The following is a 14,544-nucleotide window of genomic DNA, read 5'->3' on the forward strand; positions in this document are numbered from 1 at the left end:
TCATGTTGTAATTGCTGTATGTTGCTTTTTACCTTACCATTGTGCACCTCTGAGAAGACTCCAGCTCCATCTTGCCTAATCACCCCCATTAGGTATTTGTGGACAGCACTAAGATCTCAACATTAAGATCTTTCTGTGTACTTCATGTTTTCCTGTTCCCTGAACAACTTGGGTTTCTGTTGGATTTACTCCAGTATGACAATATGTTTCTTGTACAGGTGAGTCCAAAACCGGATGCAGCACTCCAGATGCAATCTCATAAGTGGTAAATAGAGGATGAAAAAAAGTTTCCCTCAACCTGCTGGCTGGCCTTTCATTAGTACAGCCCAGGGGGCTAGTAGCCTTTTTTTTACCGCAAAAGCTCATGTTCAGCTTGTCCAGCAGGACCCTAAGGTCCTTTCTCCAAAGCCGCTTTCCAGCCAGTCAGTCCCTAGCCTGTACTGGTACATGAGGCTATTCCCTCCCAGGTGCAGGACTTTGCATTTGGCCTTGCTCAACTTCATCAGATTACTGCCAGCCCTTATTCCAACCTGTTGCAGTCCCCCTAAATGTCAGCCCTCTCCTCCAGCATATTGATTGCTGCCCCTCTGTTTGGTATCATCTACAAACTTGCTCAGAGTGAACTCCATCCCATCATTCAAGTCATTAATAAAGGCGTTCATCAATATGGTCCTAATACTGGTCCCCAAGGGGGGAAGCAGTCGTTAAGGGCTGCTAGTCCTTACTGAAGTCAAGGCAGGCAACATCATGTATGACACCATTCCGCTTCCCCATTATATTTTACTGCATCCTGTTACGTAACATTTGTCCTACTTATCCTTGTCTGCGTTGTCATATTTTCAGCGCTTATAAGCTTTTTGTTCTGTAAATATCCTTTATTAGATCTGTTTCTCCATTTCTCCCATTTTCTTTCAGTCCCATTTTTTAGTATTCTTCTTCTTGTTGCTTCTGCAAGTTCAGTGCTTGGGGAGTCCATATTTTCAGTCCCTAGCACTACCTTTTCAGTAAAAAAAGGGACAGAAGCACAGTTAAATAGAAATAATATCACTCTTACAGAAAATTCAACCATATTTGTCAAGACACCCTACCCATTTCTGATGTGGGCAAACTCATAATCACTTGTAAAGATCAAAGAGGATTCATGACTGGTGCATTGAGTGCAACCTGCCATTTCAGGTCCATTGACAGTATTGAGACACTACAGTCATTTCTGAGCAAAGGCAATTTGTAGCAAATTAAAATTGCAAGAACATTGCAAAGATTGAGATGTGCAACAAAAGGGAAGAACTGCAGTGAGTGAATTCATCAGTTTCAAAGCCTTTGAAATGTTTTTGTTTGTTTGCTTGTTTCTAGCCATGAAAAATAAAATCCAAATCAGCTTCTGACATCAGTGTATTTTACTGATTAACTGCTAAAAGAATAATAAAGTTTTAAACATGTGAAAGAGAGTTGTCTAGAATGCAACTATTTTCTGTATATTTACCTACAGACGGTAATGTGAAATAAATTGAAGTCCGGGAAGGGTAGATTGTACCTTTGTTCTTTGGGGAGAGATTGAATTGATTTTGCACAGGAGTTCGCTAAAAGATAAACAAGATACTGATTAAGACAACTTGCAATTTTAGTTTGCATTTGTTTAATTTCCCAGATATACTCAATTTAATTTCCTTTGCTTAGCTCAAGATAGATAGGATATTTATCTAGTTTGAAAATATAAAATATTTATTTTTCATATTAGTATCTAATTCAGAATTACATGTAGCTGAAATAGTCTATGTATAAGAGAAGATTTTGGACTACATTAAAATATCATGATATCAGTTAAAGGAATGGGTAAATAGCTATTACCAGAAACATTTTCTTCAGATTGTAATGTGCAATGTCACAAAATTCTGCTTAGTATAACTTTCCTGCAATTTCAGGTTAATTAATTTGTGACAGTTCAAAGTCTCTTCAGTAGGACTCAGTTTGCTCTAGAAATGTGGTACAGACTGAAGAGGAAGAAAATTGAAAGAGTAATGAAGAGCCATATGAGCTAGGTAATTGTCATTGTGATAAAGGATTTCTTGTTTTGTTTTTAGTTTATTGTCAATATTGCTGCTATAGTTACAGTCAAACATTGATCAAAAGTTATACATTGATATTAGATTTTCAGAACACAGAACAGAAATTGAATTATTTTACTCTTGCATTCTGCTTCTTATGCTTGTGATATCAGAAAATCAAAGTGAAAAAAAAAGCCCATATGTTTCCTGATTTCTTGACTTTGGAGGATATAGTGACTTTGTCAAGCTACAGTAATGACTGGATTTAAATAAATAAATAAATAAATACAATCCCAGAAGTGATTTCTTGATAAAATCAAAAAAAAAAAAAATTCTTGAGAAAACAAATTTTGAAATGAGTTACTTTCTAATTACATAGCCAAAGCTAATAATTACACAGACAACTAACTGAAGATTCTTTTTACAATAGGGATTACTACTAATGATGTCTCTGAAAAAGAATTTTATATCTTTGCCACCTAAATGTTGGGAATATCAGAACGCAATTAGAATATCTGTTTTCTTGGCTGGAATCCAAACCCAGTTCAAACCCTATTCTTCAACTTTGGATAGTACATACATAAGTAAAAAATTCAAAGCACAAGCAAATCTCCAGAAAAAGAAAAATAAACCTCTTTTTTTCTTTTAAAAAATAAAAGAAAAATGAAGAAAAAATAAATGCAATAGCAGCTGTATTCCCAAGTGAAAAACAGACACAGTAACGAAAATTTATGCCTTCATGACTTTGGGAAAACTTGTTTTACTTTAAACAACTACAAATTTTACAACTTCTACAACCTTTAGACATAGAAGATACGGGATGCAATACCTTTAGATATGTGTGTAAAGTATGCAACAAACCCTGAGTATTTTTTCCTTCAACAGCTGGATATATTAGAGGGCAAAGTCCAAAGACTGAGTGAAAGAAGAGGATGGATCATTTAAATGCATTAGAAGCTGGATAGGAGACTATAATTTTAAAGGAAAGTCTCATTTTTAAATAATAGAAGCCAAATATTATGGAGCAGTGGGAAGTCTAGGACTGGAGCCACAATTTTTCTAGCATAAAAATTATTGCTATTTTTGGCCAGCTTCTGAATGTCTATTCCTATTTTTACATTCCCAGGTTATTCAGCTCAACAGGGTACAGAGAAGTGTATTGAAGCAGTTGGTGCTGAGGCCTCTTCACAAACACTATACTTTAGACTAGATTTAGACTGTCTGAAAAGCATATGCTATATGTTTCATTTGAAGCTATCTGAAAGACAAGCCATTGTTTCAGGCTCTGATGTCTCCATTAGCAGGCAGAATGCATTTAGAGAAGAAATAAATACATTTTTGTTTTAATTTCCTTCTAAAAGGATACAGTTCGGGCACACCAAAACCTCTCCAAGTTATCTGGATCGACATATGTCTACATTGCTCAGGGCTAACCCTGAGCTGAGTGGATGTGTTCACATATACATGACGTGGCCGTGGTGTTATTTTGGGCCCTGTATGAATCCTTGCAGCACCAAGACTTATTTACCATTTTATGTGTTCTTTCAGTTCAAAGGGTGTGAAATAAGAGCTGAGGTCAGTTCACTAGAATCATATTTTAATACCATGAAATAAGAGTACATGGCATATACCTTGGGCATGGTATGAAGGTATTTAGGCTGCCTGAAGGCTCAAAGCCTGCTTGGATAGTGTGGTGGGTACGTTAAGGGCAGAAGGAGCAAAATAGGATGCTTAGTCCATTCTGCTACTTGGGAGTCAGCAATGGAGTGAACTATCCAGTCTTTCTCTTGGAGAGAGCTACTTGAGGCAAAAGCAAGGAGCAACCTAGTAATTAGAGGGTAGCAATCAGGGATATTGTACTTGAGACCACTGTTTGGCTATCCTTTAGTTAGCAATGTAGACACTGACTTTGTTTCTACTCTCAGTACTTCTAAGGTACAAAAGCACTACTTTAACTGCACATTTACTATACATTAAGTCTACATTAACTGTACATTTAATTACATTTCAAGTTGTTCATTTTATCTTGACAACTCTATCCTATCATTCTAGTACAAAGGCAAAGAAGCTAAGAAAATATTCTAACCTGACCAGCAGTACCGCTCTCCTCAGAGGAATTTCTGTTGCATATGATTATGCACTACTTGTAGAAGTACATGAAGCATCTGAAGTCAGCAGAAGGTTATGAATCTGAAACTTCTCTGGTAGCAGCAGACTCAGTATCTTGAATATATCTACCTTAACGATTTTAAAGTAAATACATATGCAGGTGTGTGTGTTTTTTTTTTTTTTTTTTCTAGAGAAGAAACTCTTCCAAAGGGAAAACATAATGAGGAGAGAATGAAACTTCCAATTTCCATTCTAATATAAAACTCAGATGTGAAAATGAAATTGTAATTTGCTGTGTTACACTGTATGGGACCTATGTTGTATTTCCTTAAGACCACTGTACCTTTAAAACACTACTTCAAATCTCATATTGTTAGCACTAACTTTCTGGGGAACAAAATGTTTGGGATGAAATTCTGACCTTTACTGCACCATTGTCACCATTCCACTTTCAAATCCTAGGTAATGCAATATTTTATTGTAGGAAACACAATTCATTCTAAAGAAAAGCATCCAAATTGAAGCTAAGGCAGAATGTAAGTGCTGTTCAAAATCATGACAACTTTTACTTTACAATAAGTGGTCATTGATTTAAAAACTGAATCAGCCTGGAAGGGGAACAACGCAGAATGACACAGCTTCATCAGGAACTACAGAGAACCTGCAACTGCTGCACAGTCCAGAATAGAAGAGCGCCCCACAGCTGAGCTAATCTCTGGCTACAGCAGTCTGTGAATTTGGAAGTTACTGTGGCTAAGGAGGCTGTAAAATCCCATACCTTTTTATTTATTTATTTATTTTTTATAACTAACCACAGGACCATTGTAAAATGGAAAAGGGAAATATAAAAATCTATAGATGGGCTATATTTTAAAAGAAAAGTATTTTCCTTAGATTAGAAAATTCTTTCTTTGCATGCTGCCAAGTATGTAAAATAAAGCTAACTATATAAATAAACACAGTGATATAATATAAATATGTATGTATGTGCATAAATAAATATATTATCTGCATATAGGATACATATAAATATACACATATATTTTATATATGCAATATATATAAATATTTGTTCTAGATATAGGTAGGTAGTGTATAGAATGTGTGACTCTATATATAGTACGGATGCATATGGACATTCTGTATTTATACTTAGTTTCAAGTGCAATATATCTTTTCTATATCTCAAAAATAAATTCCAAATTGAGGTTCTGGTTCTTCAGGGAACTTGAAGAGGTGGAATATGATAGGCTTGTACAAATCAAAGATATAATGTTTTCTACTGTGAGACAGAAGTACAAATCTAATTAGCAGATTTTCTATGCTTCCGTCAAGGTAGCTTTAATCATAGGTAAGACACAAAATAGCAGGAGGGCTGCAGACCTATAATACTTTTTTTTTCTACACATGCATTTAAACATTTCAGTGAATCATTTTCTGAATCGGATTTCTTTGTGGCTATAGTAATTATTTAGAGTTTTAGGATGATATTGAAATATATAAAATGCCAGATTTTTATTAAAATATGTAAAATTAAAATGGCCTCAAATTGCATGTTAAAGATCTCCCATAAAGACCATCAGCTGTGACACTGTTATGAAAATTTGCAAGGTCTAAGAATAAAGTAGTGAAAATTGTCTGGAATTTAACTATTTATTGATTCATTTGTACCAATTAGGAAAAAAAAAAAGAAAGAAAGAAAGAAAAAAAACACACACAGAAAGAAGTCTTCTGTAATACTTAATGTTCTTATCTATAGTGGAAAGGAAAACTGTTTCACTACTATAGGTGCTAGCGCTCTGGGAGACCTGACTTGCAACTAAGTGTATTGGCCACAATTTAAATCTATGGAAAGTTTTATTTAGGACTTAATAATCTAAATACTGCATTATATATATATCAGAATTTGAAATGTTCAAACACAAAACTGTTCAGCTCATTTGTTCCCCTTTCACTAAGTACCTTGTACATAACTAAGTACCTTGTACATAATTAAGACCCCTAAAGAGATCTTTCTGGGCAGATCCAGTAACACTTAATCCTTGACCATCTAAAGAAACTGGCCGCGTAGCTCATGTTTAAAAACTTTCTGGCCATCACAGTTTAAAAGCTGCTCTATCAGTCTGCTCACTCCATTAGTGCAGACTGACATACAGGCTATAAGAGACCGCAGTTTAAACTTCTCTTCTGTCTGAGACAATACGCATCCAGGCATGGGTGAGGAAGGCACTCTCCTTGAGGCTGTTAGTTTAAAGAGAAATATTATATATTTCTTTGGTCAGAAGGAGGAAATATGAACAAGAACTCTCCTGAGACATTTGATATTGGCTCAAATTACAAATTTTTACTGTCCTATGGAAGGGAAGGATCTCCACTCTTTTTTTCATAGGAGTAGCATTTAGTCTATGAATGTGAACTATGAATCCTAAATCAACATAATCAGTCTACTGAAGTTCAGAGCTAAGTACCTAAGCATCTTAAAGCCTAAAGAAAGGCTTTAAGATACATTTTTTCTTCAGGATTTGTTAGTAACTTTATTTTTTATGTGGATTATTGTGATCCCCTTTCTGAAGTGCCCAGTTCTCCCTGTGCAATGTATTTTTTTTTATTTACAAAACTGCAGAAATTACAGATATTTACAAGACTCCAAAGACACAGATGGCAATGCTGAATAACAGGTTCTCAGTGAACATACTTTAAATTCAGATGCATAAGGTCTCTAGTCCTTTTGGCATCCAATTCAAAAGATAAAAGGTTCACAGTCAGTGACAGTTCTTTTTTGCCACCTAAACCCCTAGGCCTGGGTTTAGGTAAACAGTCTTTATGGTTCAGTTCCTCCTTGAAAATCCTTTGGGCCTTAGAAAGCTATCAGCAAGATGTTAACCTACTGTAAATTAATACATTCCATTCTATCTCGCTAGGCATTTTTCACATTTCATCTTTTCCAAACATTGAACTGTATGTTACATTCAAAATATAAAACTTGGCATTTATAAATATTTTTATTAATGAGATCAATACAGAATGTTTATTATTGGCTTTCATTTGAGCCAATAACCAATTATGTTGTGATGAACTGATCTCAAACGCTGTCATGAAAAAATATGATAGAAGACATTAGGAACAAAGACCCCCTCATCAATTAAAGTACATACTACTGTTCTTCAGCAAGTTATTCTAAATCTTAAGTATCATGCTTGTTTTTATTATCTAAAAAAAAAAGTAAAATATTTGGATGTCTTCAAGCTATCCAGAGTTCCCAGAATATTCTTAGTTATACATGGTTTACTTTATAGTTTAATCATGATTTACCTTGGATAAATTAGAATATTCTAAAAATATCTTCTTGCCAGTTGTTTCTACCAAAGTAGTCCTCTGTGGATTAAGACATATTTTTATACTTAAATACATCTTAGGCACCCAATGAATGCTAAAAAAAAAAATTATTTGCATAATTCTAGAGATGGGAATACAGTTTCTTTAATCATTCTCTAACAGCCTATTCAGCTTTTCCTTTGAACTGATATGACATCAGCTTTTGTTGAAAAAGTTTAATGTAAATACCAATGCTAAAGTGTTGCTCTAAAATTCTGAAACATTTAAACATGATGGTCTTAATTCTGCATTCACTAGCAAGTTATGAAGGTTTAGAATGACACTCTAACAGTGTTCTGTAGCATCACACTGCAAGGTAGCCACAGCTTGTGCTTTTTCCTGCACTGCTGCTTGCATTTAACTATTTTAGCAAGAGACCTTCTCATCCACACCACAGAGCCTATCAGATACTAAAAAATTGCTATGGATTGCCTCCTATTCTCATTCTGATTGCCACGGAAAACAACTGAAAGCTGTTTTCTTGAATACTGTACTGGGAAGTGTTACAAACTAATCTTTTGCCAAAGATATCACTCAGTGCTATATCAGCACTTTTTTATATTTTTGGTCCAGTTTTTAATTTATAGATGCTTGAGAAGCTTCTTATTTGTGTCTTAGTCAGTGCTGAAAGAAGAAATAATGTTGTGTTCTTTAATTTATTAATTATGAGTCTTTGAAAATCCTCTATGTTGATTCTGTCATTGCTGTTCTGATAACAGAATAACATAGTGCTGCCTTTTAAAGGAGAGCTAAGCCAGTACTGCATGTCCCTTTTCAAAACTATATATCTGATATTAGTAGCTAACAACTCAAAAAGATTTCTGAATAAAAGATAGCTGTAGTGGAGAGTAAGTGGCATCACACTACATTTTTAATAAGCTAACAACACACAGTGTTGTTCTGCTGAAGGTTCTGCAAGCCTCTTATATGTGAAAAGCGACACTGAAAACAGCAGGAATTAAACTGAAAATATGGACAAGAGATTTCAGAAGTAAGTTAGGCACTAATTGCTAAAAATGAATTATCCAGTTCTAGGAACCAAACTTTGCCGGTGCTAATTTAGATTTCTACCATGAAAGCAGACTGTATTAGTAAGAGGGAAAAATAAATGTCAGATTTACTGCACTGAGCTTGTTGTTTGATGAGAAATCTAAATCACATCAAAACCAATCAAGCAACCAAAAAACTGTGTCTAAAACTCTCTTTTGCACAGACTTAGCGATCTAAATCTCATCTATAGATTTAAGTTCCTAAAAGCTCAAGATGAAGGTAACAATCTATTTCACCTAACTTCTAGACCTGCCTGCCACTGTAGGAGCTACCCTGTTTAGCTTAAGAATTAGAGGATTCCCACAGTTCTGAAAAATTTCTTTCAGTTAAGATAGGTGCTTGTCTTCCACTTAAAACCTGGACGCTAGCTGGTGAGGATGTTGCCTACATTTTGATGACCACTTAGAACTCAGATAAGGAAGCGGGTATCTGGGTATATTTTTTCTGGATTATTATTAAAAAGCTACTGCAGAAAAATCCAGCAATGTTTTGAAGAACAAAATACTTCTCTGCCTATTCCTAATCCTTGTTTACCATCCTAGCTGTACAAGCACACACAACTGGATGATGTTTGTTTTATATTTTACCTACTCTTCTGCTGGATCTCTTACTAACAGTCCAGTGGCTCAGCTTCCAAGAGTTGTGAAGGCAAACTAAAGACTGAGCCTTAGTATTTTTGCAAAATCAAAACCTTCTTAGGGTGAGAAACACTTAAATCTCACACTTCCTGAGCTTTGATTACTATCTTACTGCTATTTAACTGTCTCATCCTGAGAGAGCTAGGCATGCTCTAAGTTTGCCTAGAAATTTGGACATTCCCAGCAAGCTCTGTGAAAGAATGACTATTTTACACCTTTTCAGAGGAGATGGCTGCTGATCTAACCTTCCCTTATAAACAGATGAGCATGAGTTTTGTTTGATGCATAATTCGATGTACTAGAAAAGTTTTTGTCTGAAACTTGACGCATGATGGATGTCAGAATCATCTTAGTAGGCTAAAGAGTACGTTCCTGCATAGTGTACTTGAATTTTCATACCCACTGAGCATTTTAGAACCCTAAGTGTTTGCAGGATTTGGCCTGTGCTTTTAGAAATGCCAACCATCTTAGCTATTCATTTTTCATTTTTTTGAACAATGCTGTAATTGTAATTTTTCGGCCTAATTTTCATTTATGCCAATGCCATGTAAAACAAGCAGGGACTAAAAACACAATTTCAAGTTTTAAGCCTTTTCTCCATTCAAGAGTGATGGGGAGAAGAACATCCCGGGGGTGGCTTAGATGACCGAGTTCAGCACTGATACCTTTAGCTTCCTTTCAGATAGATACAATCTGCTCTCAGCTTGGCTAAAGAGAACGAAAAAGAATGGAACCTGCAGTTTCTCCATACTCTTCTCTTCCCTTTCTATGTACTCAGCGTTAGCACAGAATCTGCCTATATCACACACAGCAGTCACAGTGGAAATAATTTTTTTTCCATGTTTATTAAAGAGAGCTAAGCATTAATCAGTTTATGTCCCTAGATTGCCTAGGATCTCCAAATTGGTAAAGATACGTGCAGCTTAGAATTTATCCCTTAGTTTGAATTTTCACAGCTATGAACATGGAGCAGTTTTTCAAGTCAGCGACATGCATTTTTAAAAAGTTCTAAATAAGTAATGCATATTTTAAAAAGATGGTGTGGAGGAGTCAAAGGAAAAAAGAAAACTCACACAAGTTGACAACCTCAGGAAATGCACAGCGAATGACAAAGCTCCACATCTGTTTCACATTGCAGTGCAGAGCTATTTCAGGGACAGTTTACCGGTACATAACATTTGTAAACAAAGTTCAGAGAAAGAATAGAAAGCCCCCAAGTTCTGGTTATTTCTTCAGATGATTTTTTATAACATTTGCATTATTTTGAATCTAGGGATAGAAAATGTGTAATGATAATATGTGATTTCCACCTATTGATTTGTATTGCTCATATGTACCTTTCTTGGGTTTTTTGTGTGTTTGTTTTATTTTTGTTTTTGTGGTGTTTTTTGTTTGTTTTGTTTTATTTTGCTTTCAACCTGACCTGATTACAGACTGCATTTTAGGGCTATAGCCTGGTTTTAAATTCCTGATGTCCTGAATATTTAATTTTAAAATAGTGAAGTGCTAATGAGGAAAAAGTGTGAATTCTCTTGTCTCCAGGTTTTTTTTTTTTTTTTGTGCAAAGCACAAAAGTAGAATACTCTTTATAGAAGAGTTGTGCTATAGATATGAACTGCGTTAAGAGAAAATTGATGTTGTGTCCTGAGTGAATGGGCTAGCATGCTGGTTAACATGTTGGTTAAATAACTTTGATGACTCTTTTTCTTCTATTTGATTTTGCACAGAGTCTATTTTTTTAAGACTATTTGTAATCTAAATTATGACTACCAGATTAAGCCTCAAGGGGCACACAGGCGAAGAAGTGCTTCATCTGCGGATCTTTCTGTCCTTGTAGGTATGAGCTGAAACAGAGCTGCTTTGTTCAGGTGTGAATGAAATACTTCTGAGAATGCCTATAAATAAACATTTTGACCCCTAAAGAAGTCTAATACTGAAAACTTAGGAGTTAATAGATTTTATCTGCTTTCAAAACTAGATTGGAACTTCTAGAATAATAATTTTATCGTACGCATTGAAAATGAGAGTTGGCAAGCTCTTGGATGCCCAAATATTTAGTTCATTTAAATTGTGGGGTCTGTTTTTTTTTTTTTTTTTTTTTTTTAAGCAGCTGAGACTAGGTTCTTTTCCTCAACCCCATTATAATTCAAGCATAACTGTAATGCTATTTCAGTATTTCCACTACTCTAAGCACGAGATAACTTTACCCCCAAATAAGTGACTGCCCATCCATTTTGCATACCAGTTTAGTAGAAACATATTCCTAAATCAGATAGCTGTGAATTCATACAATCAGTTAGAAAGTGAACCGTCCATTTTCACAGATTCAGAGCCATTGCTGCACATAATTGTGTTAATTAGATTATTCTCACAAAACATTTATGTGATTTAGAAAATCAAGGGAGAGGTGGTTTTTTCTTTTGTTTTTTATTTTCTTCGTTTACGGAATTGTTAAGTTAAAAGGATATCTTAAGGAAAGGTCGCTCATATTTCAGACACTGCATTTTTCCGTATTTTGTCAAACCATCACTAAGGCAGGCAGCTTGGATGTGTTCACAGGCAGTCTGAAGTCAGATACTGTAATCTCAGTCAAATAACAAAGATTTTTTTTTTAAGGTAGCTATTTCAATACGGAAGAGTTTTTTCTTTCTTTTTTAGACTGAACTCCTATTTATATTCTATGAACTCTATAGGAATGTCTGCATGCTCAGTATTGATTACTCTGTGGTTGGATTGTGCAGACTTTGTCTTATTAAATGTCCTTGGGACTGTAATGCAGAAATCCAATTGCCCTACGCTTAACCTTTCACACAGCTGCTGATATTAGTTATTGTGTGGATGAGGCTTGTGCAGCAAGTGTGTCCCCTTGGGAATAATGATAATGGAAATTAAAGAAAAACAGGTACTGCAACAAGCTTACAAATTCAATGTCACCAGCCACAAGTTGTATAGAGTTCCAAAGTTACATCGCTCTCGAATCTCCTAGCTTCTCTAATCCATTTCAGCTTTCACTAGCATGTTTAAAATGGTATTATCTATCTGGCTTTTCAAAATAAAAACTACTTTAACTGGCTTCCGATAATGCCGTGAGGTGTGCGCACTTAAGAGACAGCACAGTGGTCATGCAGTAACGTGGACAGCCATTCTGTCCATTTTAATTCTTGGATCTGGAATTAGACAAGGGTTCCAACAGGCTTGGAGCAGTGACAGCAGCACAAAGACAACCCTTACCGGGCGGACAAGTCAGCACACCCAACTGGCTGGCAAAGGAACCATCCACATATTGGATGCTGAGGAACAAAAGACTGTCAGGGGTTATTCCACAGCATGAGAGAACAGCAAATGAATTAGTGCCAAGGCTCAAATTCATCTAAATAAATACTCACCCTTGATTTCTATTTAGCTTTCAGCATTTTCTGGGAACGAACTGTTTTTCATACCTGTATCTAACACACATGCCTTTGACTATCTCTTTTCAGATGACCTCATATATTTACTAGTATAAACAACTTACTCTTATAATATTGCCTTTTATTTCAAAAATATGTGTATACTAGCATTATTCGCTATTTCCAGCACAGTATTAGGCATAGTGATTTAGGTTAACCCTATATCACTACAATAAAGTAGGGCAGTATAAATTTTAAAAAAAATGTAGAAAGAGCACAATATAAATAAATATATGTATATTATATATATACACACACATACATATATATTTATGCAGATTGTACCATGCATCTGCCCATATGTACATATGAGAAGCAGGAGATTTCTGTTTTTAAATGTACCTTTCAGTGTGAATGAAACACTCAACAACAAATTCTTGATCTGTTTTTTGGAAGGGGAATTGTCCATAGATTCTCTTGGGGACCTGTCAAGATTTATTTCTGTTATTCTATGAACTTTTAAATAAATAGGGGCGGCAAGAAAACAGCACTGGAGGAAGAATATCTGGATGAAAAAAAGAGAAGTAAAACTACAGTTCAGGTTATCATCTTCTGACTCTTCCTCCAACAGCAACCTAACCTGGGTCCACAAAACATCTCATGTGCACCTGATTTCCACCTTCAGTCATTCACTAGTAATTCTTTCACATGCTTCTCTCGCTATCAAGAGCCAATGTCATTATGAGAAATAGATGTTTACATTTACTCTACTGGTGGTAGAGATTTGGATCGTTGCCATGCCTCCCAAGACAGCTATGATTTCCTCTTGTTTGTTAAAGGCTCATTGAGTCTATATCCTTTGTTCAGTTGATGTGAGTGAAATACCTTCAGAACTGTTTCAATGCAAGAGTAGCATGTGGCCATCTAACAGATTCTTAACAAATTCTTATCAGTTCACAATCAGAGAGAAATTTTATTAGTAGTGAAGAGGAGGACTGCTCCCCAAAAGCTAGCTTTTATGCATTCTTAGAGAATCCAGTGTTCTCAAAGATACAGAAAGGTACCATAATTTTCCTGAGATGAAGGAGATGGAAATGAAATCTGTTTATGTACTTTTATTCAGCGGCTGAGCAGTTTTTCAAGCAGAACAGATGGTGGTTGTAGAAGACAGCCTAATGAAAACCTGTAGTCAGAGAATGTGATTAATTTCACCTAACTTTGCATGCTATACTGTGTCATTACCTATATCTGAGCTAGCTGCTATAAACTCCTTCTAAATTAAATGGAGAGAAATTGAACTGCTGGAGCTACATTTATCTGACCTATTTAGATTTCCACTTTAGGATGAGAAATGCACTCTGCAATACTGTCTTTTTCTTCCTATTGATTCAAAAGGTGACCAGTTCTTATCCCTCTGCATCACAAATGTTTATTTTATTTAATTGAGCCCTTCTCTGAGTAACTAGGAATCATGTATTTATCCGAAAGGGTATAAATTGAGTCCCAGGTGGTTATTCTGTTGTGAAGTATCTTCCTTTACCTGATGATAGAAGATGAAAGATAAGCCTCCTCCATTTCGGCTCCTAAAAATGATAACATCTATGTTTCACTCAGTCTTCCTAAAATGGAAAGAGATTTTTGCTGACATGGACGTGGACAAGCATATGCTTAGGCTTCAGTCCTTCCACAAAGTGCTGTTAACCACATCAGATGGTTTTCTTCACCTCTCATCCTCTATATGCAGTAAAGTAAAGATGAAAAGGACTGACATATAAGTAAATTATTCTAATAATAATTCTACCATTTTCATTTGTTAAACTGTAGAAGTAAGAATACATCTATGAACGTATACCTTTTAACCAATATCTGATTTAGACTTTTCATTTCTCTGTAGGTGTGGATGATATTAAAATGTGCCTGATTAGGTTATGAAAAGTT

The sequence above is a fragment of the Struthio camelus genome, chromosome 1 (genome assembly GCF_040807025.1).
Source record: "Struthio camelus isolate bStrCam1 chromosome 1, bStrCam1.hap1, whole genome shotgun sequence".
NCBI classification, from domain to species: domain Eukaryota; kingdom Metazoa; phylum Chordata; class Aves; order Struthioniformes; family Struthionidae; genus Struthio; species Struthio camelus.